At 41.0% G+C, this 9,535-nt stretch overlaps 2 long non-coding RNA genes across 3 annotated transcripts in view; one reads left to right on the top strand and one right to left on the bottom strand.

Annotated features, from left to right (window-relative positions):
• The window catches only part of LOC147035092 (uncharacterized), a 260,465-nt gene that overhangs the window by 188,261 nt on the left and 62,669 nt on the right, over nt 1-9,535 (bottom strand). The gene's annotated exons all lie outside the window — the stretch shown is intronic.
• LOC147035093 (uncharacterized) overlaps nt 1-9,535 on the top strand; it is a 47,088-nt gene that overhangs the window by 3,155 nt on the left and 34,398 nt on the right. Inside the window, exon 2 of the long non-coding RNA XR_015061350.1 lies at nt 788-856. This is a non-coding gene — a long non-coding RNA (uncharacterized LOC147035093). The remainder of the gene's footprint in view (nt 1-787; nt 857-9,535) is intronic.

Genomic DNA, 9,535 nt, shown 5'->3' with positions numbered 1-9,535 from the left:
TTACTTTCTCTCTGTGTGGGTAGACCTCCATCCTTGGTGGAAAACTACAGAGCAGGAAAATAAAGAAAGGCCAACCGGTTGACATTTTCTTCTTTCTTTTTTTTTAACCGTTTTCGGTTGAGGGCTGCACACCTCAGGCCATTAAAATGCAACACAGACAGGGTAGCGTTGGCGCACTGGTCTGTGCAAATAAACGTGGGTGTCTGTCAACAGGCCACGGCATGAGGCCTGCCCTATGCAGCATGAGGAAGACAATACAATCCTAGGAGTCCAGGCCTGCCATGACCTCCTTCACAGCTGGTCTGTTGGACGTTGTGGATACCGCTGAAGACAAACCACTGAGTATTCCATAGACCAAAAACAAAAGTCTGCATATTAAAAAATATATATATTCATCTCAGCCAGTTACACGTATCTATGCAATATATAAACAACTGAAGAATAACCACCAGTTACAAGTCAAGTTTTTAGCTATTCGATTTAATTACAGAATGACCTTTCCAACATCATTTTAATCATTTCCAAAGTACAGATAAAAAGTAAATTGATATATTTTATTGAATAGTATAATTATATTAACTGCCAGACCACAAACCTTATTTTAAGCTTCAAAAATAGTTTGACAAAGTCCAAAAGTTTAAAGTTTAAAATCAGCATGTTCACTGGAAAACCATCTTTCGAAGTTTAACAGTTTAAGATGTGTTGCCATTTTGTATCCAAACAATAGTGACTGTGTGAGTTCATGGATCAAGTTGCACTAAGTAACTTTCAATTCTAATTTGATCAGGCTGATCCAATGGAATGAGTGTTGGCGAAGCCATAACAGGAGAAAGAAAACCCATTGAGTTTCAGAGCAGTAAGTCGTATGTTTGGTAATATCAATGTAATTTCTGAATTTACATCCTCACAGCATAATATTGATCAATTTGTCAAAAAGGGTAAAAAGTTAGTTTAAAAAAAAAACTTGTTTGTCCGATGTGCAGAAATGCTTTTCCCAGTGTTGTTTTCACTTATAACTAATTTTTAGCAGCTGTGAAAAGCATGTTAACACTATATGCTTTCACACCAAATCAGGGGCCCACAAAGGCAAGACATAGCTGCATCCACAGAATTTACGGGGAAATTTTCCGAAGTTGAATTTGCTGCTTAATAGTGCATTTTACTCATACAAGGATGTAAAGTTTTAAAAATTCAAAATATCAGCTCTGATATGTTGTGCAGTATCTCACTTTTTGAAATCTGCTTTTCGTTCCCTTTAAAGTTGTGATTCTATTTGAGTGTTCAAGATAATTAAAAGGATAAATAAAGTATTGATAATAAGATGCGGGTCTGGTGATGTCAGTGAATTAATTGAATTTCATTAATTTGACATGGAACAGAAAAAATTACAGTATGATTTGCATCTGGAAAAAGGAGTGTGCCCTACAATGATAAAGGGACCTCTTTAGTAATCGCAACATTCTGCATGATTACTAAATCTGAAAAGGAAATTTCCAATGCCATTTGCCATTTCTTATTTCAATACTTATTAGACACGAGCCAAACTTAGCTTCACGTTCAAGAAGTAAACTTTGTTTCTTTGTGTTTTTTTTTTAAACAAATCCTTTCCTCGTGTCTTTTTAGCAGTGCATCATTACAGTGAAATGCTAACGTTTGCATATCTATAAAATTCAATATGGAATGAATTGCTTGTTATACGTGTATGATTGTGTAATGTTTGTTGAAGTGAGATGTTTATGCTAAAAGTTGATTTGTGTGAAAATGCAACACATTATCATGTTGCAGTTAAACTTTTATCCTGTGCTGAAAGATCACCAGGGTTCGAGAAATTTCTGGTGACTTAAGGATATAGAATCGTCTAGCAATTACGAGCAGTTTGCAAAATGAGGGACTTTCATGAATGTTCTTTCTCTCCAAGGATAAATAAATGGGAAAGCAGAGTGGAAGATGGGAGGGTAAGAAGAACAATCAGTTGAGTTTTGCTTTGTTGCCCACTTTACCATGTTGGTGTTTTACTGCTTTTGCTTTGGAATAAATCCGTTTTGCAGTTCACCCTTCTGATGGCTTTGGATCAATAAAGTATAGAACATAGGGCTTTTATGGTATTGAGCAAACTTTAATTTCTTCAAATACATACTTCAATGGGTTTGTGAAATTTAATTCGCACAGTTCAATATTGCCTCATCTTTTTTGCATAGAGTCAAAAAATAAGTGTACATTATAACAAAGCCATATCTGGTATAAAGTCCAATATAAAAAAAAATATATATATATATATTCAAAAAAGAAAGGGTTTAAATTTTTTTCTCAGAACTGCTGAGATTATCTATAGTAATAAATGTGTGTGTGTGTGTGTGTGTGTGTGTGTGTGTGTGTCGGTGTGTGTCTGTGTGTCAGTGTGTCTCCTATATAACTCCAAAACCATGAAACCTCATGGCTGAAAACCTTTCATGCATACTAAGGGAACTCCAAGTAAGTGCATGAATGAAAACTTGGTATTTGGGTGAATTGAAACACCCCTTTTGAAGATAATTAACTCATCTTATCATGATAAAACAAAAATAGGCTTATCCTTGATGAGCCTGCATTCACCGCACAGGGGCATTTATCCACCATTTTGTTTCAGCCAAATCAAAAATGCCTTGCCTTGGAACAGGCCACACAGGCTTCTGGTGTACATTTAAAGGCTGAACAATGCATCTTCTATCATGAAAGTTAGGTATGTTTTGAGGAAACAAGTTGATACGCATGGAAAATGAGGTAATGAATGTTTTGTTCGCAGCAGTCGCAGCAATAGTCGAATATACACTGCCCAATGTAGGTACGTTCTCATAATGCAGAAGAAAGAATATAGTGGTCTTTCAAAAATAAATAAACAATGAAAATTGTCATGAGTAATATTTGAAGTTTTTAATAAAAAAGAAAAAAACTGTCCTTTTGTCAGCATTTTATATGTACTGCATGCTGTTGAGATGACCAGGGGTATGTTCAGTTATCAAGCACCGAGCCAGCTGTTTGCCAAGCGCTTGCCAAGCCAGCTGTTCCTTAACGTTTCAAATGGAGTGCTTGCTTCAGTGCTTAAGCCACTTGGCAAGTGCTCTATAAGAAACTTAGTAACTGACCACACCCAGATTCATTGCATGGTGATGAGCATAAACATCTCTCGCACGACTACTTTCAGTCATATCGATGAATTAGTCCCACAGGGGGCAGATTTTGACATGACACGTGGCAATTTGGAGGTGACGATGCAAGTTATAGGTTGGTAGGAATTGAAAACGGGTTCTTTTTAATTTTTCATTTTTCCCAAACATGGTTGAAAATGCTATATTCACTATCAGTGATACGAATATGGTGTCAGATGTAAAAATATCTGTTAATGAAGAAGTTACAATGATTACTGAGTTGGGCAAAGTAGTCGCATGACCTCTCAAATGAGAAAATCGCTAATTATTCAAAAACTGAAAATAGTGAAAATACAACCGATACATGGATTTAAAGGTAATTTTGCTGCTCATCTTACAAAATAACTCTCAAGGGTGAAAGAAGTTTGGAGAAAAAAAGGTTACCACCTTAGCTAATTTCTCCAAATATACACCCTTCGGAAATGATTTTTTTTTTGGTGGGAGGAAGGGGAAGGAGTGGGACTCTGAAGGGAGGGGGAGGAGTGAGAGTCTGGAGGGAGGGGAAGGAGTGGGAGTCTGGAGGGGGTGAGGTGGGAGGGAAGGATGGGAAGGAGTGGTTGGGATCCAGAGGGAGAGGATGGGATGGTAAGAAGGATAGGGGTGGGGTAGGAGGAGGTGGTAGAAGAGAGGGGAATGGGTTGGGTGGGATTCCAAAGGGAGGGGTGGTGTGGGAGAAGGCAGATGTGGTTAGAGGAAGGAAGGGAAGAGGTGAGGTGGGAGTCCAGAGGGAGGGGGTAGGGTGGGAGGAGGTAGGAGGGGAAGGGAAAGGGGTGGAGGGGGAGCCAACAGGGAGGGGGGGGGTGGGAGGAGGCAGGGGAGGGACTAGGATGAGGAGAGGAAGGGGTGGGAGGAGGGAGGAGGGAACCATTGTTGCCCGGCAACACCGGGTACCTTTGCTCGTGATAAATATGCAAGAGACTAGTAACTTAGTAAATATTAATGATGATACTTTTCTAAAAACAAGACAAAAAGAATCAGCTAGATTCAGGTTTCTGGTAAATTCAAAATAACATTTGGCAATTCTCTTATTATGTAGATATGTATGTCCGAACCTTATAGAATTGATAACAGCTTGGCTGATCTCTATCAAAGTAAGGTAATCGTCTTAGTCTGTTTGCTTCTCTGGCAGTCAAACAAAATTGAAAGTCATTCCAAACAGGAAACGTAGTGGTTTTCGGGACGTCATAAATGACAAGAACAATCGGCACAAATTACTCATTTAATGTGTTAAATAAGGTAGCACAAAAGACGATGCATCAATGGCAGTAAACTTCCAAAAAATTTTTATACAGCCTCAACAACCTTCAAATTATTTTAATGGAATTATACACTTCAACACTGTAAAACACAAATCACGTTTTGATACTTCCAAAAACCTTCATCTTTGCAATACCTTGACAAAATATTATGCCATTACATCTCGACCAATCAAATTTTCCGCTTGTGCTCTCAGCATTGGGGAATATCGAGATTCAGACAAAAACACGGCTCATAGGAAATATAGATCGTGCTTGGAAATGCAAAGCAAGAGTTTAAAAGACCTTTCCCATCTCCTTTTTACCCTCGCCGGAGGAGAGGGTATTGCATTTGGGTCCGTTTGTTACTTGGAAAAAAAAAGTTTTTTTTGATAAGTATGATGATTGCCTCTGTTTGTTTGTTAATTGGCAAATATAAATATTTTTTTTGACAAGTGTGTTGATCACCTCCATTTTTGTTTCTGCTCGGCTCTGCTGTCTTTTGTTGGGTGGTCGCTAGACTACCGCTATTCTCAGGTTTTCCGTCTGTCTGTATGTATGTAATGGACAGCTCTGGAGGCCAGAGGAGTCAACCGATTTTGATGAAACTTGACTGGTAGGTTCATACCAGGATCTAGTTGTATGTTCTTGAGCACCGTTGCTATGGACGCCACCTTTGCCTTGCAACGGGACTTTTAAATTTTTGAAAAATCCTAAAAAAATAAAAAAATAAAAAATCAAAAAATTGGCTTCCGCGCCTTTATGGGCACTATAATCAACCTATTTGTCAAAAATTTTCAGCCCAATCCGTCAAAAACTGTATGACTAGTATGCAATTATATTGCGACCACCCATGTCGCCTCCCAGCTTGTTTGTTTGCTTGTCTGTCTGCCCGCTCGCCTCCAGCCCAAACCACTCAACGATCATTCTAAAATTTTCAGAGATTAATGTCACCGACCATGCGATGGTCCCGCATTGAAGTTTCATAAAATTCGGTCGACCAAAATGGTCTACATAGGCCAATAGGCCAATAAGAGCCGAATTTTCTAAAATCCTCAAATTTCATCCGATTGACTTGAGATTGGAAAAGGATTTACAAATCAGGTCACTGAATTCAACCACCTATTAATATTGAGAACAACATTGTCCACAAGGTCAATTTGGGACAAATTGAGCTAAATTTCCTAAAATCCTCAATTTTCATCCGATTGACTTGAAATTTGAAAATGATTTACAAATCAGGTCACTGAATTCAGCCACCTATTATTTTTAAGCTCACAACATGCCAAAAAGGTCAACATAGACCAAAAGGTCAACACTGCCCAATTTTTAAAATCAGAAATAAAAATCTGATGAACTTGTAATTTGAAGAGCATTTGCATATCAGGTCGTTGAATTCAACCACCAATTAAATTTGAGGTAAACATTGGCCATCAGGTCAAACCACTTCCGGTTCTGGGTTTGCAGAAACAGCAGGTTCTCTCAGGGGCCTCTGCTGACTTCCTCAAAGTTAAGTTTCCGGTCGTTATCTGTCCCGTTTAACTGTTTATTTTCTCACCTACATGTTTTTGTGTGTTCCATGTTCAGTTTTGTTTCAAAAATTGTGCTTTTTTGTGAGTATTTGTCGACCTTGTCTTACCGGGCTCCTTGAGGCCTACCCATCCTTCCCCTCCAGGTGTATGATCATTTTTATTTGTATTCTCTCCCTATCACCTTCAATTCCTATTTTCCCCACTTTCCCAATGCCCACCTCCCCCATCTCTCCCATCTAAACACTCCATTTCTTGTCTTAAATTCAAAAGAAAAAAAAGGAAAAAATACCTTTCTCCCTGCATACCCATGAGTCCACATGCTTCCTCTTCTTCTTTCTCCTTCTTCTTCCTTTTTCTGGGAACCATCTTTATTCTACTTGAGCTGACTCACTCTCGCCATTACCTTCACGATTTCTTCCTCCAACCTTCCATTCCGGAATCTTACCTAATCTTCAAAAATCCATCAAAAAATAAAAATCTTCCTTGCATCCTTTCAATCAATACACCTCCTGAAACCACATGTCACTCTACTCTTCCTGATACTTTTCATCGACCCAGCAGCTTCACTCAGCGTTTACCGTTCCAAATTCACCACACACTTCTACGATTTCACTTCAACCTTCTTTTTTCCGAACGTTACACAATCCTTATTCAAAAATAAATAAATAAATAAATTCACTTTTGACTATACACCTCCCATCGCCATGTGCTTCTCCCATAACCATGTGATCTGTTTATGATGGTTATGTGATCATAACCATGTGAAAATATCCGCTGTTCTTCCTCCGCTACAATCGGTTCTTTTGACCATGTGCTTGTCAAAGTGGACATCTCTCTGGCTGTTATCAGAGAACAACCTCAGCACCGTCGAGTCTAGCATTTCACTCAAGCCGACTGACAGGGTCTCCAAGCAGCCATCAAACTTCTAGACGGGTCTCACATCGCTACTTTCTCCAACATCAACTCATCCTGGGAATTCTTTCAAAGTAACTATGTCTCTCTCATGCACATATTTATCCCCTCTCGTCTTCAGTTGTCCTACCCTTCCTCCCGCCCTTGGTTCACTGAAGCTTGTGGTGAGGCAGTTGTCCTGAAACAACTTGACTTTGCCTCATGGAAGGCAAACCCAACTGACGGTAATCTCAGTTCCTTCCATGAAGCTCGGAACAAGTGTGTATCTACCCTCAGGAGAGCCAGAAAACAACATCTTTCGAAGCTCAAGTCTGAACTCTCAAACCTCTCTCCTTCTTCCAAATCCTGGTGGCATCTAATCAAATCTGATTCTGGTGTATGTTCCCCCTCCATCCCTCCCTTACCTCAAATGGCCACACTGCTGATACCGCCCGTGAAAAGGCTGAATGCCTAAACTCGGTGTTTGCATGAAAATCTTGCGTCCAAAACCCATCGCTTTCTCTACCCACCTTACCCAGTCACACCCAACTGTCACTGGACTCTGTGTCCTTTTCTCCTGACAAGGTGGAGAGCTTGCTGTCAAACCTCAACTCAGAGTCTGCAACCGGTCCAGATGGCATCAGCCCACATGTCCTAAAAACATGTTCCTCTTACTCTTGCTCACCCTCTCTCTGTTTTATTCACCCTCTCATTTGCTCAAGGTCATCTGCCATCTGCTTGGAAATCAGCAAACATTACTGCCCTGCATAAAAAAGGTGCAAAAACAGATCCCTGCAACTACAGACCAATCAGCCTTCTCCCAATCATCAACAAGGTTATGGAATCCATCATCGCTTCAGACATTAAATCCTTCCTCTTCTCCAATGGATTGACTTCCGATCATTAAATTGGTTTCAGATCAGGTCACTCTGCCCTGGATATGCTGATTCTGCTCTCCCAACAATGCATGGAGGTCCTCAATGCCGGACATGGAATCAGAGCCATATTCCGAAACATATCGTGTGCTTTTGACACAGTCTGGCAGCCTGCCCTGCTCAGAAAACTCTCTTCCAATGGTACCCAAGGCCATCTCCACTCATCGCTCGCAGACTTCCTCTCTTGTCACCGTCAACGTGTGTCCCTAAATGGAGTTCTTTCATCCCCTATTCCTGTCCAGGTTGGAGTTCCTCAAGGGTGCGTTCTGGGCACTGTTATTTTGCTGGTTTTCATCAATGATCTCTACGACTCTCTGGAAAATCCTCTTTATCTCTTTGCTGATGACTCCACCCTCTGCCATACCATCTGTCATCCCTCAGACTGGCAAGCAGCAGCTTCTTCGCTCACAGCAGATCTGGGTAAAATCACAAACTGGTCCAACACATGGAACATGTCTTTCAATCTGGACAAATCCCACACTCTCACTATGTCTCTCCGAAAGGACCATTTGAACCCCCCCCCCCCATCTACTTTCTCAACAATCCTCTGGAAGAAATCCTTTCTTTCAAGCTTCTGAGTCTCACTATCTGCCATGATCTTTCTTGGAAAAGCCACATTTCCAACCTGGCCTCCAAAGCCAGTCGCCGACTGGGAATCCTCCATCGTGCAAAGTCCTTCCTCGGCCCACCTGAACTCCTGACCACACACAAAGCTTTCGTCCACAGCCTGATGAAGTACTGCTCTCCTCTCTTGGCTTGTGCTCCTGCATCCCACCTTTCTCGGCTTCACGCTGTGGAAACCAAAGCATTTTGGATCATTGGCATCTCCCGCGATGAGGCTCTGTCTTTGGGCCTCTCACTCTCTCACTGCAGGCAGGTCGGTGGTCTTTCTGTCTTCTCCCATCTCTCCGGTCTCGCCCCCCTCCCTGCCCTCTCTGCGATTTGTCCACACCATATTTCCACAGGGCGCTCATGGTCTGCCAGCAACCCCCTTCTGGAAAACTACCAAAATCAGGAATCACTGCTCACCTTCACTCGAATTCTCTTTTTCCCCACCTTTGGAATATACTCCCTCACTCTATTCAATCCCGTTCTTCCCTGCAGTCCTTCGAAACAGCTATTCACTACCACCTCTTTTCATCCCCCATCCAAATCCTCAATCTTTTCTACCCCCGTTAATCCACCCCAAACCCACCTCCTTCAAATTCCCTGCTTTCCTTCCTGAAAGTTCCTGTAATATCCATCTTGTGTACCACATGTTCCCCACCCCATCCCTCTCCCTTCCACAGATCTCCTCACATCTCTGTTCCCCATTGTTTTGTCCTTCCCATTCCCGCCCCTCTTGTCTCATGCCCCCCCCGCCCCCTTGCTGTGTGTTGTGTGTTAGCTCTCATACGAGCCTCAATAAGGTATACAAAAAAAGAAGAAAAAAAAAAGGCCTTTTTAATATCCTCAATTTTCATCCAATTGACTTGAAATTTGAAAAGGATTTACACATCAGGTCACTTCATTGAACCACTTATTATCTTTAAGGTCAATATCAGCCAAAAGGTCAACAGAGGTGAAAATGTTAACATGGGCCAAATTTCTAAAATTATGATTTTTCATCTGACTGACTTGAAATTTGAAGAACATTTGCCCATCAGCTGACTGAATTCAAGCACCAAGTATTTTTGAGGTCAACATGGGTCAACAGGTCAACAAAGGCCAAATTTCTGAAATTATAAATTTTCATCCGATTGACTTGAAATTTAAAC

The sequence above is a fragment of the Eptatretus burgeri genome, chromosome 1, assembly GCF_056783735.1.
Source record: "Eptatretus burgeri isolate ZD-2024b chromosome 1, Ebu_testis_v1, whole genome shotgun sequence".
In the NCBI taxonomy this organism is placed as follows: domain Eukaryota; kingdom Metazoa; phylum Chordata; class Myxini; order Myxiniformes; family Myxinidae; genus Eptatretus; species Eptatretus burgeri.
This window is presented reverse-complemented; position numbering and strand designations above follow the sequence as displayed.